A 27,534-nucleotide genomic window follows, 5' to 3' on the forward strand; every position below is an offset into this window, starting at 1 on the left:
CGTTTCCTCAGAGAAAGCATGTAGATAGAGAACATCGAGATAGTCATTATGAAGAACTCCCTAGCTAAGATAGAGTGTTGAATTTTGTAGCTACGGCTAGTCTTCATAATCTTTCTTTTGTACTTGTAATGATGAAATATAAACTATATTTGTATAATAAAATTTAGATGAAGCATATTCTTCACGCTTGCAAGAAAAGGAAAATATTTAATGATTTTTGTATTCAAGAGAAAAATTATGAAAGGCATGTTCTTCATGGCCTTTGCAAAAGAAAATTATATTTTTTTAATTTGTATTTTTTCCTCCACAAGAGACCAAGTCGGCCCTCTAAGTCATCATGTCGGCTTTGCCAAGGAGACACCCATTCACATCACTTGAAGGATATAAATAGACCATTTGAACTCCTCCCAAGAGAATTTTGGATCATCCCATCTATCTATTTTCAAAGCGAAGAAAGATAAGGAATACAACTCTGAATATAAAAGGAAGAGATTAACTTAATTTTCCCTCACTCTACTAATCAAAAGAGGTCAAGTTTTGGATAGTTTTTTTTGGTATATTTTATGTGGCATAGTGTGAAGTTTCTATGGCATATTGCAAAGTCTAAGGAATAGTTCCAAGATGAATTTCGACCCTCTTGTAGATCTAAAGTAGACCTTGTTACATAAGATTTTGTGGACAGAATTGAGGACACTTGTCTTGGATCTTGTGAAGGGTTGACTTGGCTCTAGGTGGATGGTCATCTTGTTGGTAAATTTGACTTTGATGTATCTCTTTTTGCATTGATTCTCTAATGAAAAGGTTGGTTGGTTTTTCTACCCTTCTTGGGTTTTCTGAGGATAAAATCTTCTTGTCTCTTTGTGCATTTGTGATCTCTATTGTTCTACTTTGTATGGTGTTGAATTTATGAAGTATAATTACTTAATGATCATATTGTTGCAGTAAACAACATCTAAATCATTGGAAGTAATTATCATAGTTCAGAAATAAAGTACTTGCATCTATTGTACTAGAAAAATTATCAAGGTACCCATGCATATCCGTCGATGGTTGTTCCATTTTATGGATGTCAATTTGGTGATGTTTGCATGATTGAGGTAGGTGTAACTTCTAGGTTAGACCATAAGTGTCACTCCAGAAACCACTTTAAAAAATAATGATAATGGTTCAGAAGATTACTAACACTTAGAAATTTGAATATTGATATAATAGAAAACCTAACATTTTTTTATGTAATGAAAAACATAACCTTACTCATAGTGTAATATAAAAACTAACATCTACTAATATAACAACATATGTTTCAATAATACATAATAAAACGGCGTCCTCAAAAAGGATCTAACCGTCCTAGTTTAGAATATAGGTAGCTAGCAGCAGTGTTAAGTTAGTATGGTTCCCATGTACTAGCGTGCGGATCAGGTAAATAAGAGTTCTTCTTTATAACTGAGATTTTTCAAATTCTAATTAATCTAATACCTTGGAGCCAATTAAATTTTACCACCTCCTAAATATTAAAATTAATTATAAAAATGAAAGTGGCTAATAATCAAAAATAATATGGCCAATACATAGCCTATAATTACATTTTAAATGAATAAAAGATACATATTTCAATAAAGTAATCTTAAAATATTCCCTATATAAATTCAAAACAAATGTCACTTACATTCAAACAAAAGATGCTAATGTCCCTTGCAAAGGTTCAAGAGTGTTCATCGATTTCAGGGTATTTACAAAGGGAAATAGTTAGAAAATGCCATTGGTTGCCGCTATTATACAACTGCAACTGTGGGCCAGAAAATTTTTTGTTTGATTGAATAGTTTCAAGATGTCATTTCAAGTCCACTGTGATACAACCGTGCAGAAGAAGACTATTCGTATGATTGGTTTAGATTCTCAAGAGTGGATCACCAACTCGTCGACTCTACAAAAAAAACCGTGCAAAAAACGGAACGTAAGCGAAACCAAGGACTGACTGCGCTGGGGTACGAACGTGGGGATAAACATACGAAGATACCGGCCACGGGTATCACTAATTACGAAAGGATGGGACATGCAGTATGGAATTTCAAATTTATTTTAGCTATTAATTGATAAAATAATATGTTTTTCATCTTTGTAACTTTAGGGTTTATGCAGATTTTTATATGTTATTTTATCTCATATTCAAAAACTACATTGTATTTATGGACAAATACAACTCTCACGTATTCACATGTTCTTTGTTTTTGTCTCTCTATTTTATTGTTGAATTACATAAAACTTTGCATTAAACAATAATAGTGATAAGAACTGGTATGTGGTTATTTGATAGGTTAAAGTTTTACCACAAGTAATAATATAGGTCGTCAACATGGGGCAATCACTCAAAACATGTCAGTGTTCTTCCTTATTTTACATAGGATGGGAGTCTTTTTTATCTCATATAACATTATTGTTAGGTCCTCCCAAGGAAATAGGAAGAAGACTTTTTAGTTGTAATAATAGATTCTAGTAACTTGGAGAAATTGAAATAATTTGAAAAAGCTTTGTCATATGAAAAATACATGGTTTTTATAAATAATGAATAAAGGTGGGTAACAATTAAAGGCTTTTGTTATGGTGTTTCACTATTTTGATGGACAAATAGACTAGAGAAATTTGTATTTGATTTGGACTTATGCAAGAACGCAACAAAATACAGATATATACATAAACACAAAGATGCACCAAAAATAAAATTTCATTTTATTAATATCAAAGAACAGAAATATGCTTACATTCAGAATGGAAATAAGCTAGCTCAGGTGCTGGTAGCTTATCTCTCAGAACAGATGTGGTGGCTACATGCCACTGAACCATGTTACAATGAGGCTCAAGTGCGTTTTTATTATTGAAAAACAAAGGAGAACCCTAAACAACCAAAACCCTAATCTCAGAAGATGAAACCCCAAGAGTTTGTGGTCCCTATTAGGGTTAGCTAGGCAGCGAACTTCCTGGGGTTGTAATTTGGTCATATGATCTCTGTTTGGTGCGTACGATACCTCATTGGAAATATCTCTCTAAGGCTTATTGCAAACCTCAAAAAAATGCCTTTTGGAGGGGTCAAAAGAGCTTCAGAAATTCAGGACCCGAAAAACTACTAAAAATAGTAAATGATGTTATAGTTAAGAAAACGGGTGAAACTGACTGAAAGTCTAGGTGGAATAGGTGGGTGGCTGCCAATATCCACCTAGATGAATCCTCCCCCCTCAGGAAGCAAGAGTCCCCATTGCGTGCAAAGCCTCCATGAGGTGAGGAAATTTTTGTTGAACTTGGTCCCTGGTGAACCACTTGCCCTGGTGAAGGAGTTAACCTGATTTGACAACTCGATATATTTTGATCCTATGCTGGCGAGCACTCTTAATATGTGTGTCCATGATCCTATGATTTTTGGCTTGCGCAATAAAATTTGGGCTGATCTCTATTGGTTTGGCTACTCTGTGGCGTCAGATGTGTCCAACAATGGAGGGAAGTATGATCACAACCAATCCACATTGAATACTAGGTGCAAACCAAGGAAGGGTGAAATGTTGAGCTCGAAGGCATTGTCCCCTACAACCTTGGTGATGGTGTACGACCCATATTAGAGCAGGAGTAGCTTGTGGTGGGGCCCAATGAGGCGTTTCTTCTACAAATGTAACTAAACTTTGTCTTGCACCTCGAACATGTGTGGCACTCGATGATGATCATGACATTGCATGTACTTAGCATTGGTTATGTCTAATATGTCATGGATGTGTAGATGTTTTGAGTACACTCAATGAAGTTGTTAGCTCGGTCAGCTTCGGACTAGACATCAGCTAAATCCGCCTGAGTAGCTGCAAATGGTATTTCCACATGAATGGGACAGTGGGTGGAATCCCAACGTCACCTGAAAAGGGCTGCGGCCAGTGGAGCTATGAAGATCTTTGTTGTAGTTGTGTTGGACATAGGGGAGGCTTTCATCCATATGCGTGGATGCTTCAAGTTGTACATGGGAAAAATGTGCACAATCATCTTATTGAAGACCTCTGTTTGGCCATCAATTTGGGGGTGGAAGGCTATGGACTTAGTGAGCTTGGTATCTAGCATCGAACAGAGGCATGAACAAAATGTACTCAATAATTTGTTGTCCAGATCTGAGATAATTGACTGTGCAATCCCAAAATGTACCCACACTCGTTTAAGGAAGAGCTTAGCAATGGCTTCTGTTGTGATACTCTTCTTACAGGTCGCCATAATGGCCATCTTAGAGAATTTTTCGATGACCACAAACATGAAATCGTTTCCATGCTTAGTAGAAGGAAGGCTCGACATGTAATCCATGGAGATGGATTCTCAAGGCTGACTATGAGTAGGAAGAGGATTATATAGGCCTCTCTTTTTTATTTTTGGTTTGGGAATGATGCAGGAAGTGCAAGATTTGATGCACTTCCTGACATCCTATGAAGGTTTAACCAATAAAAATACTTCTGCAGCACTGCCACTATTTTCATTACCCCGAAGTGTCTAGTGACTTGACTGTAGTGTGCTTCCCAAATCATCTTGGCACACTCGCTTGTAGGAACACAAAGGTGTCCCATGTGGTATAATAGTGTGCCCTGGAGGTAAAATTTGGAACTTTCTTACCTTCTAGGGCATCTGGTAGGTGTTTTGGAATTCTAGATCTCCCTTGTAAAGATGCGACCACCCTGAAGTCTCATGTCCTTAAAAGTCAAGAACAATGGTTAGTGCCATAACCGGTGGTTGGTTGAGACAGTTTGCAACATTATTGTTGCTGCCCTTTTTGTACTTGCTACTGAAATGGAACTATTGCAGATATGCGGACCCTTTGTGTTTGTATGAACTGCAAGGGTCAGTGATAATGTGGATGATCGTTTCCTTCACCAAAATGTAATCCTTCCATTGTCAGGAGGTCTACACAATAGAATACATCTCTTTGCCATAAGTGGGATACTTTCAAACTGTATTTCAAAGTGCCTCACTATGATATGCCACCGGATGCACCTACTGGGTAAGAATTGCACCAATAACATAGTCAGATGCATCTGTCTCAATTTCAAATCGTTGTTGCAGGTCTGGTAATGTGAGCATTGGTGTAGAGCATAGGTGATGCTTTAAATCAACAGATGTTTTTTTTTGGATTCAAGCCAAAAGAACTTTTCTTTCGCTATGCCCTTGGTGACTTGACTCAAAGGCCAAGTGATATGAGAGAATCCCAACATGAACTTACGATAGAAATTGGCAACACCGGAAAGTTGTAAAGCTTTGTTAGAGTGGTTAGGGCTAGCCAACCTCAAAAAACTTGTATCTTGGTTGGGTCCACATGCACACCCTTATCATTAATGATGTACCCCATATAGAACCTGGGTTATACCAAAAGTGCATTCCTCCAAATTGGCACACAATTTGAGATGTCGCGGGGTTTGGAGGACCTGTCGTATATGGTGTATGAGCTCTTCCCAACTTCTATTGAAGATCATGATGTCGTAAAGGTATAATACGATGAACAAGTTGGTAAAGGACCACAAGATGTCTTCCATTAGCCACATGAAGGTTGCAGGGGCATTCGTAAACCTGAAAGGAATGACCAACCATTCGAAAAGGCCCTCCTTGGATTTGAAGGAAGTCTTCCACACATCGAAGGGTTCAATTGGTACCTGGTGGTACCTAAACTTCAAGTGAATATCGTTGAAATATTTTGCCCCCCTTAAGTTGTTCTAAAAGGTCATCAATCCATGGGATTGGATACTTATTCCGGACAGTGATCTTATTCAACACCCGATAGTTAATTTAGAGTCTCCAAGTGCCATCTTTCTTCTGTAACAAAATGATCAGGCTTCCATAGGGTGATGAACTTAGATTGATTTCCCCTTTCTGTAACAGAGCATTGGGAGATCGGTTTGTTGGCTAGCGGCGCACCCGGGGTTAGATCGATGGAGTGCTTAACCTTACAATGTAGGGTTACCCCTATGGGTAAGGTGAAGATGTCCCTATACTCTTCCACGACCTTGTCCACTTACTGTTGCCATGTGGAGGAGCCATGTCTAGAGGTTGTGGATGTGGCCACAGTCTTCCTCTTTCTCTGAGGATGAATCGTAAGGAAGACAAATTTCCCGGTCTAGGAAATGATCTTCCTGCATTGCTTCACAAATATCAAATAGATGGTGGTAGGTAGTGCTACCTCCAGTATCCTATATACCTTATTTTCCCAAATAAATAATGGCAATGTGAGGCCCAGACTCATACACACCTTAACGCTTCCACAAGTATGGTTGACCTAACAATACATCACAAACTTCAAGAGGAACAACACTTCATAGTACCTCATTTGTGAAGGGATTGATGCCATAAGGAAGGTGATAATTTTGGCTAACGCATAGATCTCTCCCTTAGTGAAGCCACCAGATGGTCTATGGTTGTGGTTATGGTGTGGTCAATAGGCGCAACCGCTTCATGACCTCTACTGAAATAAGGTTATTTTGGCTCCCGTTATCGACAATGAACTGTAGCAGATAACCCTTCACTCACATCTGTGAGTGGAAGAGTTGCTCCACCTCCTCTGGATCTTTGGGCTCAACCATCTGGATCCTGGTGATAGAAATAGTGGCACTAGGCTCTGCATTGATAATATTCTTCCCTTTGTCATTCCCCTTTTCATTTTTTGACTCAGAGTCGAAACATGCATCTGATTTTAATGCCTTCAGCTTCACCACCAGTGAATACTTGGCTCGATACTCACTTATGTTGTGAGTGGGGCTCTTATGGAACTCACACCATTTCCCCATGCCCTTCTTTATCATTGTGATGTTTTTCTTTTCTTGCAGCATCGGCGAGCTGTCTTGTGTCCCCCTGCCTTTGATTTGTCCTTTTTTCCATTTTTTGGGGGCACATTTCACTTGCTTTGGATTCACAGATCCAAAGTCTTGCTTCTTCTGTTTAAATTTCTACTTGATCTTGACAGATATCAATAAGTGGCACCAAGCGAGGAGATTTCCAAGAACTCCATCTCATTCTGGATGTATTTATGTAGATAGTCACGGTACTTGAGTACCAAATGTTGCTCAAAATCCTTTATAGATAGCTTCGTATGAAGGGGTATGGAAAATATTTGTGAACTCCAACACATCTTTGTCCCTTCCCTACCACAGCATGGTCCACTTTATGTCTTTACCTCCATAGCTCCCAACAGGGTAATATTGTTCCTTGATGGCATCTTAGAAAGAATTCCAAGTGGGTGTGGCTAAAAACAGTGAGGATTCCTTATTTTCTTTTTGTTCATAGTAGGTTTCCCACCATTCCTTGACATGTGGGGCGATTTGAGGAGTGCAAAAGTAATATTTTCCTATTTGGAAAATTCATGAACTGCGGAATATCCTTCCAACAAATTTAACCATCTATCTATGGAATCTACATCTATCTGGCCTTCAAATATGGGAATTTCAAAGTTAACTTGTACATTAAAAGGAGTGGCATTTCCAGAGTGGCTGCTGGATGAAGATGCGTCGCCTATGGGTAGCACCCAAAGGATTTGGGCAAAGTTATCCAAAATTTCATTCCTCTGCCACTCGAGGGATTCCTCAAGAAATATTTTGAAACGATCTTCTGCTCCCTCATCTTTCTTTTCTTCTGCCATGGGAGGTCATTAGGGTTTATAAGGCTAGTCTTGCAAAGGTTCAACTAGTTCGAGTCCTACTCCTTATACTCAAACCTCGTGGGGACATGCAAAGAAAAATAAAGAAAGAGAAGACTGCTCTGATACCATTGATCCAGACTTATGCAAGAAAGCTACAAAATACATATTTACACATAAACACAGAGATGTAGCAAAAACAAAATAAAATTTCATCAATATCAAAAACTGAAATATGCTTACATACAAAATGGAAATAAACTAGCTCAAGCGATGGTAGCTTATCTCTAAGAAGAGATGTGGTTGTTAGATGCCTCTAAACTGTGTTACAATGAGGCTGAAGGGCCTTTTTATTATTGAATAACAAGTGAAAACCCTAAACAATCAAATCCCTAACCCCAAGAGATGAATGCCAATAATTTGTGTGCCCCGTTGGGGTTAGTTGGGTAACCAACTCCTAGGGGTTGTAACTTGGTCATATGACCTTTATTTGGTGTGTATGATACCTCGTTTGAAAGATCTCTCTAAATACTATAGTATTTTGCATAGGCCCTAGCCTAACCATGGCTATGGGCTTGCTGCAGATCATCCCTCCCAATTTAGGGAGCGTTTTGGTAACAAAAATGATTTATTGAATGAGGTACGATAATTTTCCTCCACCTTCTACTTGGAGTATTTTTTATCGTTTCTTGGAAATTTCCCTTCAACCAAACCTACTAGGGTTGATTCCACCTTTGTTTGGTGGTTTTTCATTTCTTCTACAAAACTATATCTCCAACAAAAACTACTTAAGATTCTAGTGCTAAGTCATGTATGGTAGGTATGAACTTCTAATTATTGATTTCAGAATTCTAATTAACCTTCTAATTAATTCTGACAACCTTCTAACTTATTTTTTGATCTAATATGGAAGGCTCATAGAGTTTCAAATTTCCACATTCATTATTGAGTAAATATGCAAATATAGGGGCATATCAAGTTTGTAGGAGTTCTCACCCACCCCTTTTAATACTTCAAAAGTACCATACATACACAAAATTTCACTATTTCAAAGCTTCCAAAAAATAAGTTATAATGAACATGAAAACATGACTTATTAAAGATTAATTTGATGATCAATCACAAACCCTAACTTCCATAAGCTATAACTTAAAAATTATAGTGAACAAATACTTGATATTTTTATTACATTTACCTTGCTAGTTTTCCCCTATCTCCTCAAAATAAGACTATGTGAAACTTCCCATAAAAAAAATATAGTGAAAATTCTCAAATGTGTTGATTGGGGAGAAAAATTCTAGGATCATATGCCCTTAACATCAAACACTATGTTTAAAGTGACTTGAAAATGGTAAAATGTCAATGATTATAAATCACTTTTAAGGGGAAACCTCCTTTTATAATTAATCCAATGTAGAAGGAAAGATATGATGATCCTATGATTTAGTCTCCTTTGTATATATAGAGGATATAAATCATATAATTTCAATTAAAGGATGCAATGAAAGGTTCTAGCTAGCCTACTGATATATAAAATTAATTATTAATGAATTCTTATAGGATCTTAACATAGGGGAGCAAGGGCCTTAACATCCTTATGTTGGGAATTAAATAATACTAAAAGGGAAGAGGTGAGGTGAATTAATATTATGTAATTTCACACTTATTTATCCAATTATCTAATCAAATGCAATCCAAAAAATAGTAAAGCACCATTCACATGGCATTTGTATACATAGGTTTAACATGGAAATCCATACGAGACAAATCCACAATGTTTGTTTCGATTATGATGTTTTTCTAAGCCCCAGCGTATGGTTACATCAACTTTTGTGAGCACCAACTCATAGGAGACCCTAACTCGCTCAAATATGTAAGCTCCAACTAGCTAGATGCACCAATCTTAGATTTATACAGGCACCAACTTGCAGTAGCCAATTAGATCTATACTTTCATCTCATTTTCAGGCTGAAATCTCTGAGAACCCATATCATACTGAAATAATTAAAATAGATCAAGTATCTTCACCCTATTTTCAAAATTCTCCTTATATTCTCCAATTGAGAGTATTCACACACACTCATACAAAGTGACCTTCTTTTCTTCGCATGCTTTGCATATTAGCTCTTTGTTCCAATTCTCTGCACCTTCACTCTTTGATATAATTCTTTGCACCAATTTAACATGCCAACATTATCTATCCCAACTTGTTGCCTTAATCCACCTACCTATAGGTTTATATCAATTCCTTTTAATGTGCATATCCCTCTTCTCGTTCATATTGAATTGATTGTCATAATTCTATGGCAGTAACGGTTGAGTCTCATTGTTGTGCATTAAAGAACATGTACACCTCATGTTGTTTTTTTTTTTCACTATCTTTGGGATTTTACCTGTTCTATTTTGTTTACTGAATTTGGTGTCTGGATGCCAAAATTCTATTTTTTTCTTCCCCCTTAAAATTCAACTCCTAGGAACATATGATCTCAAGACATAATCAATGGCTTAAGCCAAAATGATGCTTATCAACTTTTCTTGTTCAATTCAGTATCCCAATGCTTTTTGGGTTACGAAATTTGTGAAAAATGCCCATAAGCCTGAATAGTAGAATACACCTTTCATGGTTAAAGTCCTTTCCATGTCATCTAGATATCAGTGAGCTAGTTCAACAATAAATTCAACTTTCTCAACCAATTAAGGTCTATCACATCATATCTTTCCATCTCACAGTTTTGGTTACTCTTCTTATTCCTCGTCCTAGTAGCATCATGTTGTTGTCATCCAACCATGTGGTATCCTCTATGTGGTGCCACTTATTGCTCAAAAATAGGCTACTCGGTCACTCGATAGGTTTAATTCCACCTTCGGCTTGTCACTCGTTAGTGTTCTGTTTCATCTCATTACATATCACTTCCAGTTGACACCATCTATCTTCCGACTTGTTTTTCCATGTCAGCTGAGGTCCATTGCTTGTAAATTATGAAATCTAGTATCTAGCTATTTTTGAAAAATGAAAATATTTCTACATTACCATAGGCCTTGATACCTAGATAGACTTTTCATTGCCACATCGGCAAGCCAACTTAGAAACCAACTCATTTAGGTCACCCAGTCAAATGCTCCCAGATATCGCCTCTACCATCTCATCACTAGTTCAAGGAAATCTGGTATTTACTTAATTCCTTGTATCTTCCTTTGTCAAATCTCAAGAGGGGCTAGATGTCGAGATACTTTTACACTATGGAACAAAGCCAATTAGAACCTTGACACACCTACATTTAACAAAAATCTATATCTAGAAAAATAAGGAACCCCTAGATACTTTACACTTCCTAGATATATTTTTATAAATCTGGTTTTGAAAATAATGAACCCCAAGATACTTTGTACTTCTTGGATATGTTCAGATGAATTTAGTATTTGGTCTTTTTTGTCATGTGCTAACCTATTTCCCCCCAAAATTTCCCAGTTTCCCTTACATTCTTTGAATCCCTCTCTTTATACCAAACATACCTTCACTTCAACTAACGTTTTCTCCTCAGCCCCTAGGAATTTGACTATCTGTCATATACCATTGGAAAGGTCTCCAAGAGTATTATCCAATTGAACTTGTATTCTCCTAATTGGAGATAAGGAACTGAACCAAAAATACTCTTAAGATATTGAATCAACACACATAAACCATTAGGAAAATTTTGATGTCTAAAATGGCCTCCTAAGGAAAATAATAAAATAATAGTTAAAATAATAAAATAATACTTATGGATCTTTAAAGGAAAAAATAATCTCCTTGTAGGTTCACTTTAATTTTTTTATGAAACCAGCTCACAAAAACATAGAAAAGATAGATAAATGCCTTAGAAATAAGCCTCTTCGAGGGGGAAACCTCCTTTACATTACACAAATGAAAAATTCTTGGATGATACAAATCACAATACCTCCTTTCTATATATAGGAGTCTAAGGGGTCATAATATAATTAGAGCGAACATAACAATAATAATGTAAGGGCACAATAATTGTTAGGATATTCCGACACATAGGAAATAGTTAAGTACAACTTGGTCTAGTATAGAGTTGGGTATAGAGTTAGGTAAAGTGTGTTTCTTTACCTTGTACATTTTGTAACTTACAATCCGACAGTCACGATATGTAGTGATCCGACGGTTCATTCTCTCCTCGGTATTACTGACACTTGATTCGTGGCTTAACACCCGATTGGTCCATGATTTCTATTTAAAGCACATGGAGGGTCATTTGTAGGGTAATCCGTCTATGAGAGAAGCATATGTAAATTTTCATTCTTTTATTAATAAATTGCCTGAAGTGGCCGCGTTGGCTCAGGCTGTGGACTGTTTCCCTCTTTGAGGGTTTTAACCACATCAAAATACTGGCGTATTGATCTGTGATCTGTTTGTGAGTGGTGTCCTTTGGTGTTTTGTCTGAGGAACTTACCCTGTAAATTCCTACATGGTATCAGAGCTATTTGAGGGCCGCGTCCGTTGGTGATCCAAATCTGAAGCCGGTAGAACTGCATCCGACTGCCGTTTCCTAGATCTACTGTTTCTGACTGCTTTCGGGCCAAGAGGACTACTCTGTTGTGTTGGGAGCATCTGTTCCAGTGAGGAACCCCTTTCGTTTCACAAGAAAAGGTTTCCGGTAGCCCTAGCTACGTCAAATTTAAGATCTGGAGGTATACAGTGTTTATTTGCAGTTTAAATTTATTTTCTCTCTGTTTATTTCGGTTTTGGTTTATTTAGCTTTTTTATTACCGGATCTATACCTTTCATTTCTGTGTATGCTCTTTGCCCTGCGACTCTGTGTGATCTGGGCAAATCAGAAACAGAAAGGAAGGATTTTTCTCATGCGTATGCTCTTTTCCGCTGCGCCTTAGTGTGATCTCGGAAAATCAGAAACATTGAGAAAAATATTTAGTTTCCGGCTAAAGCTAACTTCGAGCCGCAAGGTTCGTTTTTGAAAATATTTAGTTTCCGACTAAAGCTAACTTCGAGCCGCAAGGTTCGTTTTTTTTTGTATATCCGTGTTGGGTTTTTTGTTTTCTGTTTTGTAGGGAAAAAGAGCTTTCTCAAAGCAAGCACGCAACCCAAAGCATCAATCCCTCTCTCTCTCTCTCTCTCTCTCTCTCTCTCTCTCTCTCTCTCTCTCTCTCTCAAACTTTTTGTATAGCTCACTTGGTGCAAAGCTAATTTATGAGAGTAGAGGTCTTGGGTTCAAGTCTCCATTTTGTGGGGGTGGATTTTTTCATTTCCGCACATTCCCGCACTTCGTCGGCGACTTCGTCAATTTTTTTTCAAGAAACCATAACTTCTTCATCTGGAAGCCATTTTCAAAACCGTTTTTGTTGAAACGGCCTAATTTTTCGAGATCTTTCCATTAGTACATTAGTTTCAGCATCTACAGCTTCAGTTTCTGTTAAAAATGGAAAGTCCATGCCAAGTCATTCTTGATAACACTAACTACTTCCAATGGTGGTCCTACATTGTGGATTTACTTAGAAGTAAAGGTCTTTACAGAATACCCACAGGCCAAGAGACCAAACCGAAAGATGAAGATAAGGCAGCTAAATGGGAAAATAGGCAAGACCAAGCACGTGGGTTGATAGGGATGTCTATTTATCCAAATCTTAGATTCCATATTGCAGAACTTGATACTCCTGATGAAGCACTGCAACAAATTACTAAAGTCTTTGGAATTAAAAATGAACTTAAAGCCCATCAACTTGAAAATGAATTGTTTACATTGGACCCCAATAATTTTTCTTGCATTGAAGATTTTTTGTCCAAGTTCAAGACCCTTAGACTTCTCTTGGAAGGTGTTAAGGTTAAGAAAGAAGATAGTAGCCTTATCTACTCCATTCTTACTAAGTTGGGACCAGCCTATTCTGTGTTTGTTTCCACCTTCCATTCTACAAGAGAAGCCTTAATTTCTTAAGGACAAACCTACAAGTCCCCTTCCTTTGATTCCTTTTGTGATTCTTTAATAAGAGAACAAGAAAAACTCTTACACCTTGGTCTTCTTCATCTTGGAAGCTCTTCTAAGAAAGCGTTAGCCGCCCAGCAGCAACCAAATCCAAAGAATCCTAAGAAGTTGTATCCTAAAAAGAATGGTCCTAAACCAAACAAGGGTCCTAAGAAATTTCAGCCTCAAAATGAAAAATCATTTCAACAAAATGATAAGACAAATAAAAACAAATGGAAGAAGACTGATAGACATTGCAACTTTTGTAATCGAGATGGCCACTTAGAATCCAAATGCTTTAAGAAGATCGAAGCCTTGGAAGCAGCAATGAAGAAGCATAACATCCATTTGGAGCAATCTTCAACTTCAACTTCATCTTCAAGAATGGCACTTTCTGCATGTGGTTTTCAAGCATCTCGGTCTGGCTATGCACTAAATGTATCTTCTTCTTCTCATTCTCATGAGTGGCTCATTGATTCTGGATCTTCTTATCACATGGCCAAAAACAAAGCCATGTTTTCTTCTTTAAATGATTGTAACACCAAAAATATATATGTTGGTGATGATACATCTCTTAGTGTTGTAGGGACTGGAACTGTTCATCTAGACAATGGTCAACTTAATGATGTATTATGTGTTCCAACCTTATCCTGCAACCTTCTATCTATATATCAGATAACCCATTTAGGTGAAGGTAAAATCATTGAATTTTCACCTCACGATGTTGTAATTAAGGACCTAAGATATCCTAGACAGATTTTAGCTACTCGCATTGCTGATGATTCTACAAGGTTGTATAAGTTTCACAACTTTGGGTCATCAAATCTTCCCTCAGTATTTGTTGCTCATAATGATGAAGTGAGCAAACTTTGGCATGAGCGATTTGGTCACTTAAATTATCGCTCTCTTCAGAATCTATGTAAAGAAAATATGGTGACAGGTCTTCCAATGGTATCTTGCAGAGATGGTGTTTGTTCCGGATGTGTACTCGGAAAACATCATCGAGACAGTTTTGAAAAACGTGCCTCTTGGCATGCCTCAGCCCCTTTATAGCTCGTGCATAGTGATTTATGTGGTCCACTTCCAGTTGCTTCATTCTCTGGCTACAAGTATTTCTTAACTTTCATTGATGATTTCTCCAGACGCACTTGGGTATACTTCTTAAAACTCAAGAGCGAAGTATTTAACATGTTCTTGGCCTTTAAGGCATTTGTTGAAAAACAATCTGGACATCAAATTCTTAAGCTAAGATCTGATAATGGTCGAGAATATGTTAAAAAAACATTCATCAACTTTCGCACTGAGAATGGAATTCAAATGCAACATACTGTTCCATATACTCCACAACAAAATGGTGTAGCTGAAAGGAAGAATCGCACCTTAAAGGAAATGGCTAATTGTATGCTTCAATATAAAGGACTTAGTCTTAATTATTGGGCATAAGCAATTAACTGTGAAAATTACATAATAAATCGCACTCCTACTAAGGTTTTAAATAATATCACTCCAGAAGAAGCATGGAGCTCAATCAAACCAGATGTAAGTCACTTTCGTGTTTTTGGAAGTGAAGCATGGGCCCATATTCCAGATGAGAAACATAAAGCTTTAGAACCTAAGAGTGCAAAATGTATTTTTGTTGGATATTCTAAAGATGTCAAAGGATATAGACTTATTCCACTTAAGTCCAAAAATGTTATCATTAGAAGAGATGTAAAGTTTGCTGAAAATATATCGGCCTGCGAGCTTAGTTTGGTGGATGTGCCACCTCTCCCTATCTCTTCTACTTTTGAAAATATTTCTTCTTCAGATGATGAAAGCGAGGATGAAAATCCTCCCCCACCTTCTCAGGATCCTCCTTCAACTCCTTAGCTTCCAAAATGGGTCCGTGCTACTCGGGATGCAGCAGGTGATCTTGCTGGTGATCCTACAGATCAGCGACATACACGTTCTCAGTTCGAGAGAGCCTCTTCTTTACTGGCTCAAGCTTCAGTGAATTATGATCCTGGCACCTTTGCAGAAGCTTCAGGCCATCCAGATTGGGAAGCAGCTATGAATGAAGAATATCTTTCATTATTGGCAAATGATACATGGGATCTTGTTTCTCTACCAAAGGGACGAAAACTTGTTAGATGCAAATGGGTTTACAGAACCAAGTATGGACCAGATGGGAAAGTTGATAAACATAAAGATCGTCTTGTTGCTAAGGGTTTTTCACAAGTTGAAGGCATTTACTATACTGAAACCTTCTCCCTTGTTGCCAAAATGAACTCTATCCGCCTTGTTCTTTCCCTTGCTGCCTCTTTCAAATGGGAAGTCCATCAAATGGATGTTAAATCCACCTTCTTGCATGGGGACTTGGATGAAGAAATCTATATGGAACAACCTATTGGCTTTACACACACAGACTCTAGCCTTGTATGTCGGCTTAAGAAATCCCTTTATGGTCTCAAGCAAGCCCCTCGAGCTTGGTATGCCAAAATGGATAACTTTCTTTTAGAAAATGGCTTTTCTAGGTGTCATTCTGACAATACTGTCTACACCAAGAAAGTGGGCAAGTCTCTTATCATTCTTGTTCTTTATGTTGATGATCTTATCCTGACTGGTAGTGATCCCAACCTTATAAACCATGTGAAGTCTAGCCTTAAAAGGAAGTTTGAAATGACAGACTTAGGACACTTACATTATTTTCTCGGTCTTCAAGTCTTGCAATCTAAGGAAGGTATTTCCCTTTCTCAGTCCAAGTATGCCTGTGATATTCTACGCCATTTTCACATGGAAGATTGTAAGCCAGCCCCTTCTCCCTTTCAATCTGGAGTCAAACTTTCAGTCACTTGTACTTCTCCTAAAGTTGATGCTACCTTATACCGTCAACTTGTAGGAAAACTTTTGTATCTAACCCATACTCGTCCTGACCTTTCCTTTGCCGTTGGCCTTATTGCTCGGTTTATGCAAAACCCACGTGAAAGTCATTGGAAAGCAGCTAAAAGAATACTTCATTATGTTCGAGGTACAGTTCAGTTTTGGATTCATTACAGTGCCGAAGCATCTCCTCTATTGGTTGGTTTCACTGATTCCGATTGGGCTGGTGACCCTGATGATCGGAAGTCTACTGCCGGTTATGTGTTCACTCTTGGTTCAGGACCTATTACATGGGCTTGCAAGAAACAAGGTGCCATTTCTCTTTCTTCAGCAGAAGCAGAGTATCGTGGTGCTGTAGAAGCTAGTAAGGAAGCCTTGTGGCTTCATCAGATCCTGTCAGAGTTTGGCTTTCAGCAGTAGCATCCGACTACACTTTGGTGTGATAATCAAAGTTCCATTCAGCTATGCAAAGATCCAGTCCAACATCAGCGCAGCAAACACATTGAACTGCACATGCACTTCATCAGAAAGCTCATTCACGACCATGATCTTGAAGTGCAATATTGTTCAACAGATGATCAAGTTGCAGACATCTTTACAAAGGCTCTCACAGAGGCAAAGTTCACTAAACTTCGATTTATGGTTGGAGTTCAGGAAGTTGTCACTAAGGGGGGATAGGCTCTAGTGCCTCCTTCCTTCTCCTATTGTGTCATATTTGTAAATCCTTCAATCCTATCCCAAGTTGTTCTTAAGGGGGGATGTTAGGATATTCCGACACATAGGAAATAGTTAAGTACAACTTGGTCTAGTATAGAGTTAGGTAAAGTGTGTTTCTTTACCTTGTACATTTTGTAACTTACAATCTGAAGGTCACGATATGTAGTGATCTGACGGTTCATTCTCTCCTCGGTATTACCGACACTTGATCCGTGGCTTAACACCCGATTGGTCCATGATTTCTATTTAAAGCGCATGGAGGGTCATTTGTAGGGTAATCCATCTATGAGAGAAGCATATGTAAATTTTCATTCTTTTATTAATAAATTGCCTGAAGTGGTTGCGTTGGCTCAGGCCGTGGACTGTTTCCCTCTTTGAGGTTTTTAACCACGTCAAAATACTGGAGTATTGATCTGTGATCTGTTTGTGAGCGGTGTCCTTTGGTGTTCTGTCTGAGGAACTTACCCTGTAAATTCCTACAATAATAACAATATGGGGACTACATGGGCACAACAATATAGTAAGGGGATTGTACTAATGATAATAAGGGGTTACACTAGTAGTATAGGGACCTAACATGCCCCTCTCCTTCAAAAAGTGTTGTCCTCAACATTTGAGTAGTTATTGATGCTCCTGTATAAAAAAAATTTCCTCCCATGTGGAATCTTCAGCGGGTAATTTCTTCCATTTGATGAGATACTCTGAAATTGATCGATTTCATAGCTGTCAGGTTCTTGTTTCTGTGATTTCTCCAAGTTCTAATATGATTTTTCCTTCCTTGTCAAGTTTTAGCAATATTGTTTGAACTGGGATCTCCTGCAAATTTTGAATGAGTGACCACACTTCTTTGTCCTTCTTCCATTCATCCCTTGCTTCGTTTATCCAATTTGTTTGGATAACAGAAATAGCACAAAACAATGCTTCCACATCCTCATCCTTTCTTGAGAGTGCATCTGCAACAACATTTTGCTTCCCTTTTTTGTAGATGATTTCAAAGTCATAACGCAACATATTTATGACCCGTTTTTTCTATTCTTATAAAGATAATCTTTGTTCTAAAAAGTATTTAACACTATCATGATCCATTTTTACCTTGAAGTGTCTTCCCATTAGGTAGGGTTGCCATTTCTTAAGTGCGTGTAGTATTGCCAACATTTCCTTCTCATAAATAGATTTGTGTAAATACTTTCCTTTGATTGGACGACTTTCGAAAGCAATGGGTTTTTCATCTTGCATTAAAACAACACCAATTCCATTTCCTAAAGCATCACATTCCACAATCAAGGTTTTTGTGAAGTTCGGCATAGCTAAGATAGGTGCTTGGCACATTGCCTCTTTAAGATGTTCGAAGGCCTTTCTTGCTTCTCGAGTCCTTGAAAATGCATCTTTCTTCAATAATGTTGTTAGAGGTGCTTCTATTCTCCCATAATTCTTAACAAACTTGCAATAATACCCTGTCAACTTGAGAAATCATCGCAGATGCTTTATGGATGTGGGGATTTTTTGTTCCTTAATGGATTTAATTTTGCTAGGGTCTACCTTAACACGTTCATGATATACAATATGACCCAGATATTCCACCTCTTGTGCTCCAAAGAAACATTTGGAGCTTTTGCATATAATTGTTTCTCCTCCAATAGGTTGATCACCCTGTCAACATGTTGAACATGATCCTTCCAAGGCTTGTTGTAGATTAGTATATCGTCAAAAGATACTAACACAAATTTTCTAAGGAAGGGTTTGAAAATGGAATTCATCAAACCTTGAAATGTAGAAGGTGCATTAGTAGGGCCAAAAGGCATGACCAAAAATTCATAATGACCCTCATGAGTTCTAAATGTTGTTTTCGGAATGTCTTCAGTCTTCATTCTGATTTGATGATATCCTAAACAAAGATCCAACTTGGTGAAGTAAATTTATTCATGCAATTCATCCAATAATTCATCAATGACAAGAATTGGAAATTTATCTCTAATAGTGAGCTTGTTGAGCTCCCTATAATCTGGACACATGCACCATCATCCATCCTTCTTGTGCACCAATACTACTGGAGCAGAGAAAGAACTTTGACTAGGTTGAATTATACTAGCCTCTAGCATTTCTGCAACCATACATTCAATTTCACTCTTGTGGGCATATGGATACCTGTATGGCGTGATGTTTGGAGGAACACTTCCCGGAATCAAATGAATAGCATGATCATGAGCACGCATAGGTGGGAGGCTTTTGGGAGTCTCAAATACCTTGGAATGATCGTCAAAGACTTTTTGGAGTTCTGGAGAAATAGATGATTTCAAGGTGGGAACCTCTAGTGAACATAATTGTGCAATTATGCCTCGTTGTTCCTTCTTTAGAAGATTTTTCATACCGTTAGAGCTGATTATCTTTCCCAGTTTCCCTGCAATACCCCTTAATTAGACCTCCTTTCCTTCTACACAAAATTTCATGAAAAGTTCTTGAAAATTAAAAGCTATCATACCTAAGGGTTGTAGCCATTGGACTCCTAGTACAACATCAGCACCACCCATTGGAATGGAAAGCATTGGGATATTCAATACATATTCTCCCATGGATAGCTTCATATTATGACACTTTCCAAAGCAATTTATGGTTCCTCCAATTGCAACCATCACTTGACACTCTGGTGCTGGATATAGGAAGCAATTCAATTCCCTGGCTATCTTACAATGAAAAAAATTATGGGTACTTCCCGAATAAATCAACACTATTAAAGTTAATTTTGCTAGTAAATTATTTATTTGGAGGCCCATTTCTAACCTCTAAATTTCCCTAATGATACTTACTAGGCTCCCCTTGAACTTGACACAAATGACAACATTGATGCAAACTCGACTTCGTATCTGAGCATAAGTTTGCTTAGAACTCACATGGCTTAGTCCTTTCCCAAAAGGTGCTTCATTCATTACTTACTCAGGTCGCTTTACGAGATTATAAATCCCTTTATAAAAGTTATAGTGGGAGGATCCAACTGGTAGGTTAGGCCAACTCTACACGAGTATGACCCAAAATGGTTCTCAGTTCAAGCCTATGCAACAAGACCCTTGTGGTCCTTCATAATCCTTAGTATCAGGCCTACACGACACCATCCTCTCTACTATCCTCTCGTTCCTTCTTCTCCCAAACTCTACTCCAATGCTTATAACTATATCTTCATTAAAATTAACATGTAGTCGATGCAACATAGCCCTTAGAACCAAGCGTTAAGACTTGGCACCATATACTACACGTATATGGCTCAGGATTGAAATCCCACATAAACACACAATGGAATGCTTTTAAATAGTGTCGAAATGTACCAACATTTAAACCTTGACACCTAGCTTAGGCATTCTAATTTTCCTTTTCTAGATTAGGCAGTGGTCGGGTGGGCTCCACCCTCTCCATTCCAACCCGATGGTGAACTTTGATGCACCATATTTGAACTTCTGGGTGGTATATCTCTGACCCACATTTATGTTGTCTTGTATATACTCCACCAACATGCATTTATGGTCCCACTCTCCCTTTTCACTAGCACTTCCGACCAGCTTCTATTAGTCTGTCGTTTTACAACTACTGCTAGTATGGAACCATCGACGCTTTTCCTCTAAGCGATCCCCACTTGCCATGTTAGGTTGATACTGAGTCTTCCCAATACTCCCTCTTTGGGGTTCCAAACAATTCCTCTGGTCTATTTTCTTTGGGATGATGTGTCTTGTCACTTCCATCCTAATCACGTAGACTCGAGGTTTCGAATATTTCCTTAGGGCATTCTCTTCTAGGATGACGTAACTAAAGGTGCAAGACCCAACTCTGCTTTCCTTATTCTTATTTCCTTTCAATTCTAGACTTGGCCCACATGCCACGTTTTCTCGATGCTTAGTCAGCTTGACACTCCCTTATACACTCTTCCTTTTCCTCGTGAGATTAAGACCTTGGTGCAGAGCTATTAATTATCATCTCTTGACATTATCTGCTGCAAGGAAAATTTTAAGGATAGAAATTTATCTTAAAGTTAAGAAAGCTTGGTGAATTTCACTAGTCCATAATATACAATTTGTAAGATGTTTTAGGATATTTTTGTAAAAATATTCAAATTTATAACAATTTTATACAATATATATATATAAACTTTTGGAGATTCTTAAGGCAAAATAATTGTATACTATAAAATTTGGGCGAATCATTTTAGAAAAAATATATATAAATTAGTAAATGTTTTTTTTGGAAAAAGCATGCAAAATTAGCCCACTTGCGAACATTAGCCCCTAAAATTTTCCCTAGTCTATTATCATTTTCTAATGCTTCTACATGACGATCTTCCTCCAAATTGATAAAGTTTCTAAGTGTTGGCCTTTCCTTTTGTGCTTTGTGACACACTTCCACTGTGCCACTCTAATTAACTCATTTTCTAGCTTTTGATTCTTCTACAAAATGGAGCATTGATCCTCCATTGATAAATGATCAATGTCTACCTCCCTTGAGCTTCGATTCGGGAAATCAGTCTAGTCCGTGTCCTTCCTTCCACAAGGTTCCTCTATTTCTCTATTTAATTTGGCTCTATCCCTCTCACTTGGTTTGCTCTTCCTCTATACTGCTCTTGCTTCTTAATTATGAACATACTTTTGTTGCACCCTTCCTTCTTGTAAGGTGGCGAATCCCCCTGAGCTTAGATCAATTTGATCCTATAGTCACTATTGGTTTCCACACACACACACACATACACATATCAACACAAAAACATACAATAATTCCAAGCACCCAAAATAGTCAACAAAGTGCTACTTTATTCAATGAACCAACAAATTTACAAAGGACATCTCATCCTAATTCATAATAATCCCTCTCTCAGCATATGGCCTTCCTAGCCTTTGAAACCTCTCGGATCTCCTCTACTTACACCTCTCGCTTTTTTCTATCTGCTAATTACATTTTTATACAAAATAGGATACTAGAAAACTTCTCGTTTAGATCCAAAATTCCCATAGGATACTAAACAACTTCTGGTTTAGATCCACAATTCCCTCAACAAATCCTTATTCTTGGACTTTAGTTCCACTAAATCCTCTCATAAATCCAACTAATTCTCAATTCTCATAAATACTCTCTTGATCTTTGTTTTTAGAGAATATCTCTTTACATAAATTCCTCACTTTACTTATTTATGTACAATATGCTAAAAAACATAGGAAAATACAATAAATTAAATAATTCCACGTTTAGGGAACCAACTCCCTTGGTAAATGGAAGACCCCCTTACCTAGTCAAAATACATTTTGACTTGGATTAAGATGCTCCTACATTATACTCTTAAGGTTCAAAGGATTCATGGTCTCCTCACCATGTGTATGTTGATAAAGTCCTCTTGGATCCCAAACATTAGTTTGTAGCTAATATTTTTCCCCGTTGTGTTGTTGTTGTGTTGTTGTCCCTTGTTATCCTAGTTTCAATATTTTGTGTTGTAGTTGTCCATTAGCTTTTCTAATGCACAACCCTTAAATTAGTTGCACCTTTTTACTAGTTGTCCTCCTCTTTCGGATGTATCTCCTCTTGGATATTTTCTCCCTCAACATCCTCACTTCTTCTATCATGTCATCAACCTCTGCTTTCAGTTGAATTCCTCTGTTGTCATTGTCTTTAGGTTGCTTCATATATTTCTCTTTCTCAGTAGTTATAAAACTCTTCTTTAGCTATGACTTACTTCCTTCCTTTCCAGTCTACTATCCACATTGTGTAGTTCGTTCCTCATTGTTGTTGAGCACAATTTATTTTATCTCTAATTTTTCTTTTGTAGTAAGAATCTACAGCTTTTGGTTTTCTATTCTCTTCTCCAAGAAATAGTAAAGTGTGAACCAAATATATGTAAAATTAAAATAGTTTTAGATGAAAAAGGCAAAGCTATTCTCTTTCTATATATATAATCTATTTTTAAATAATATTTAAATATTAAATAAATGAAAATATTATTTATTATTAAAATAATTAATATTATGTATTGGTTATAAGTTTTTTCCATTTCTAATAAAAAGAATTAGTAGATCGATGGATTACTTTTATATTTCAAAGCACAATACTACTGCCCATAAACACAAACACATTATGTAAGTTTTAGCTAAGAATTACGTTTATTGAAGCTAAGGGTAGACCTAGTGGTTAAGATCCACCATTAATTCTCTCTCCACTCGAGTTTGATTCCCTGAACTTCAAAGAGTCGCCACATTGCTATGAATCGAATAATGTGTCTAATATGGCGAAAATGAGTGATTAATATGAATAATTGACTCGCTCTCCACTCGAATTCAATTCCCTAAACTTGAAAACGTCACCACAATGCTATGAATCGAATAATGTGTCCGATGCAACGAAAAAAGGCTTGGGTAAAACAAGGATTGTGTTGTTGATTTGATTATGCAACATATTAATTCAACATTTCCAACCTATGATTAATGGATGGGGTTTAATTTACACCTTGGAGAGGGTTGATCATTGGTACTCAGTATCCTCATCTCAATTTCGAATTCCCATCCCATTATTGTATTTTTGAATTTTATTTTTGAAACTAACTAATTATTAAAAAGGATAAAATATTTTAGAGTGTAGATAAATTTAATTTTGGTTAACAGTTAGTTAGGAAATAGATTAACGGTCCAAAACTTAAAGGCATGTAGAAGGACAACACTAGATTATTTAGATTTATTTTATATTATAATTTTATTTATTGGATTTGTTTTTGGTAATGGGGAATAACTTCTATATTTTGTAGTTAGTTTAATAACAATTATAAGTAGGTTTATCCACTGATTTTATCTCTGTTGGTTAGGAAGAATGATTGTATCCTTTGAAGTAAAATTCAATTCCTACAAGCCACATAATAAGCTTTGTCGTAATAACTTTAAGTTTTGTAGTTGAGCCTTAACAGTCCCTTTAAGACTCAAACATATATGACCTTAAATGAAAAATGAAGATATGTCCTCAGATAAAGACTATGAGCATAAATCCTTCTTAAGTACGGATCTAACATGAGCTGAGAGGGATCAAATTTCTTCACATGCAAACTTTTTTAGAGTGAAAAATACAATGTGTTATTTTTCATTGTTTAAATTGTATTTTTGAATGCTAAATAGAGTATATAAATGACCAAATAAAATATTTAACCATAAAAACTTAATTTTTTTCTATATATATATATATATATATATATATATATGAAGTTGATATGGACATAAATTAGTTCACATAGATCTTCAAATAGTTTATTTAAATATCTTGTTGAAATATTTTTGGAAAGTATAAGATTTAAACATTTGCTTCAAACATTTTTTTTACTTCTAAATACTTTACAACTTATTCATCTTTTTAATTATAGCTGACAGTATTTTTCTTATTGGGTGTGGAGCCTGATTATCTTCTTTATTCAGAGGTATCACTGCATTGGATCCCAGTTCGTAATACAGTGGCAATGCTGCCAGAAGGATCCAGGGGGGGCGACAACGATTTTTATGAGCACCCCCGAAGCTAAAAATAGATGTAAAATTGCCTTGTAAAATATTGTAATTTCGTAGTCAATCTGAGTCGCTCATTAGATGGATGATCTCACAGTAGAAGTTACATTTAATTTAGAGTTTTTATCCCTAAAAGGAAACCCTCACTATATATGAGGAAATTGTATTCTGACTATGTATATGTATATTATGAGCGAGAAATAGAGAGGAGATTGTATGAGAGTGAAGAGGAAATTACAACAGATTTGTTGTAGGTTGTATCTCTTCATTTTTATGGATAATATAAAGGAAGGACTAGTTTTTTCTCCATGGATGTAGCCCAAATTGGGTGAACCACGTATATTTTTGTCTCTCTTTTTTTATGCATTTTCTGTCTTTATATTTCTGCAATACTTTATGTGTTCCATTGCTCCATAATATATAATTTTCTAACAACTAGTATTAGAGCTGAAGGTCTATTCGGCTAATAAACCTGCATGAGAAAATGGTTCTTAGTTCGAGTGGGAGCAATGGCAGAAAATGGTAGGTTTAAGGTCTAAAAATTTAACGGCCAAAACTACCAGTTGTGGAAGATGCAAATGGAAGATTATTTATATCAGAAAGATCTGTACCTAGGGTTGAGCGGAAAGACAAAAAAGTCAATGAGTATGACAGACACAGAATAGGATATTCTCGACAGAAATACAATTGGAATAATACGGTTGCGCCTAGCAGCATCGGTAGCCTTTAATATTTCAAAGGAAATGACAATAGAGGGTTTAATGTCAGCACTAGCCAAACTATATGAAAAACCCTTAGCTTCAAATAAGGTATTTCTTACGAAACATTTATTTAATATGAGGATGTCAGAAGGTGGATCTTTTGCTGATCATTTAAATGAATTTAATACGGTTACCAGTTAGTTAAGTTATGTAGGGGTAAATTTTGATGATGAAGTTAGGGTTCTGTTATTTTTGTACTCATTGCGAGAAAGTTGGAATGGTTTAATTATGGCCATTAGTAACTCTATCTCTAAATCTAATAATTTAAAGTTTGATGATATTTTCGATGCCATTAGGATAATTTTGAGGTCTAAAATGGGCCTCCTGAGGAAATTATAAAATAATAGTGGAAATAGTAAAATAAGATTAAATTACATCATCAAATTTTAGAGCGAAAAAGGAAAAATTATTTTTTCGACTCGTATTTTCAACTTATCTCCCTATAGTTTGCTCAAAAGTGGAATAAAACCTTAGGGAAAAAAGTTGAAGATACAAGTTGAAAAAATAGTTTTATTATTTTATTATTTTTTAATATTTTCACTTTTTTACTCTAAAAATGGTGAATCATCCCCTATGGTTGACATCATCATCTTGAATCCTATTTGTTCTTATAAAGTTTATTTTGGTAGTACATTTTTCTTAGGAGGCCCATTTTAGACTCAAAAATTCCCTTAATGAATTCTTAGCGAGGAAGTGCGAAGGAAAATCTCTGGTGAGATATTAGGTAATGCTTTGACTGTAGAGACTAGGGGAAAAAAATAGAAAGAGGAAAGAACCTAGGATATCGTAGTAAGAATGAAAGAAAGATCCAAGTCCAGATCAGGTATAGTGTGATGGAAATGCGGGAAAAAAGGACACCTGAAGAAAGGTTATAAGTCTCGGAAGGGAAAAGAAGGAGACGCACAACAAGAAAACAATCATGAAGCAAATGTGACAGGGGATGTGATTCTAGATGCTTTGATTCTTTCATTAGAAAATATTATTGATGCCTAGGTGGTAGATTCAGGGGTATCATTCCATGCCACAACTGATAGGAAACATTTTCATGATTATGTTCAAGGAGATTTTGGCTAGGTTCGTTTAAGTGATGATAAATCCTGTAAAATCATTGGAATGGGTAAATTTTTCATAAAACAACAGAATGGAAACCAATGGCTATTGAATTAGGTAAGGCATGTTTCAAATCTGAAGAAAAAACTAATTTCAATAGGGCAGTTGGAAGGTGAAGGCTGTGTAACTATTTTTACAGATAAAACTGGGAAGGTCACTAAAGGAACCCTAGTAACAACAAAAGGAGAAAAGGTTGGTACATTGTATTTATGAAATGATATTTTTAATTCTATTAATGCTTTAACCTCTACAGGAGCAGATACAACATTGTGGCATAATAGGCTTAGGCACATCAGTGAGAAGGGGATGAAGATTCTTCACTCAATAAATTTGTTACCAAGTTTGAAGCATTTTGATTTGGAATTCTATGAAAATTGTGTTTATGGAAAACAGAAGAGAGTTAGATTTCTCAGAGTTGGGAAAGAAAAGAAGAACAAAAAATTAGAGCTTGTGCATACAGATGTATGGGGACCTGCTCAGGTATCATCTCTTAGTGGCTCTCATTATTATGTTACTTGTATGGATGATGCAACCAGGAAAACCTGGATTTATTTTATTCGAAATAAATCTGGTGTATTTGATACTTTCAAGAAATGTAAATCTTTAGTTGACAATGAGACAGGAAAAATGTTAAAGTTTCTGAAATCAGACAATGGAGGTGAATATTGCAACAAAGTGTTTAATAAGTATTGTTTAGAGCATAGGATTTGCAGAGAGAAGACAGTTCCGGGAACAATACAAGAAAATGATGTGTCAGAAAGGATAAACAGGACAATCATGGAGCGTACAAGGTGCATGAGATTGCATGCAGGATTGATTTTACAATTTTGGGTAGATGTTCTAATATTGTTGTTTATCTAATAAACAGAGGGCCTTCAAGTTCCTTGGATGGAGGTATTTTAGAGGAGGCATGGATAGGTAAAAAGATAAACTACTCATTTTCAAAGACTTTTGGTAGTGAAGCTTTTGTC

The sequence above is a fragment of the Pinus tabuliformis genome, chromosome 3_1, assembly GCF_031772625.1.
Source record: "Pinus tabuliformis cultivar Carrire ecotype Pingquan chromosome 3_1, CPIR1, whole genome shotgun sequence".
NCBI lineage: Eukaryota > Viridiplantae > Streptophyta > Pinopsida > Pinales > Pinaceae > Pinus > Pinus tabuliformis.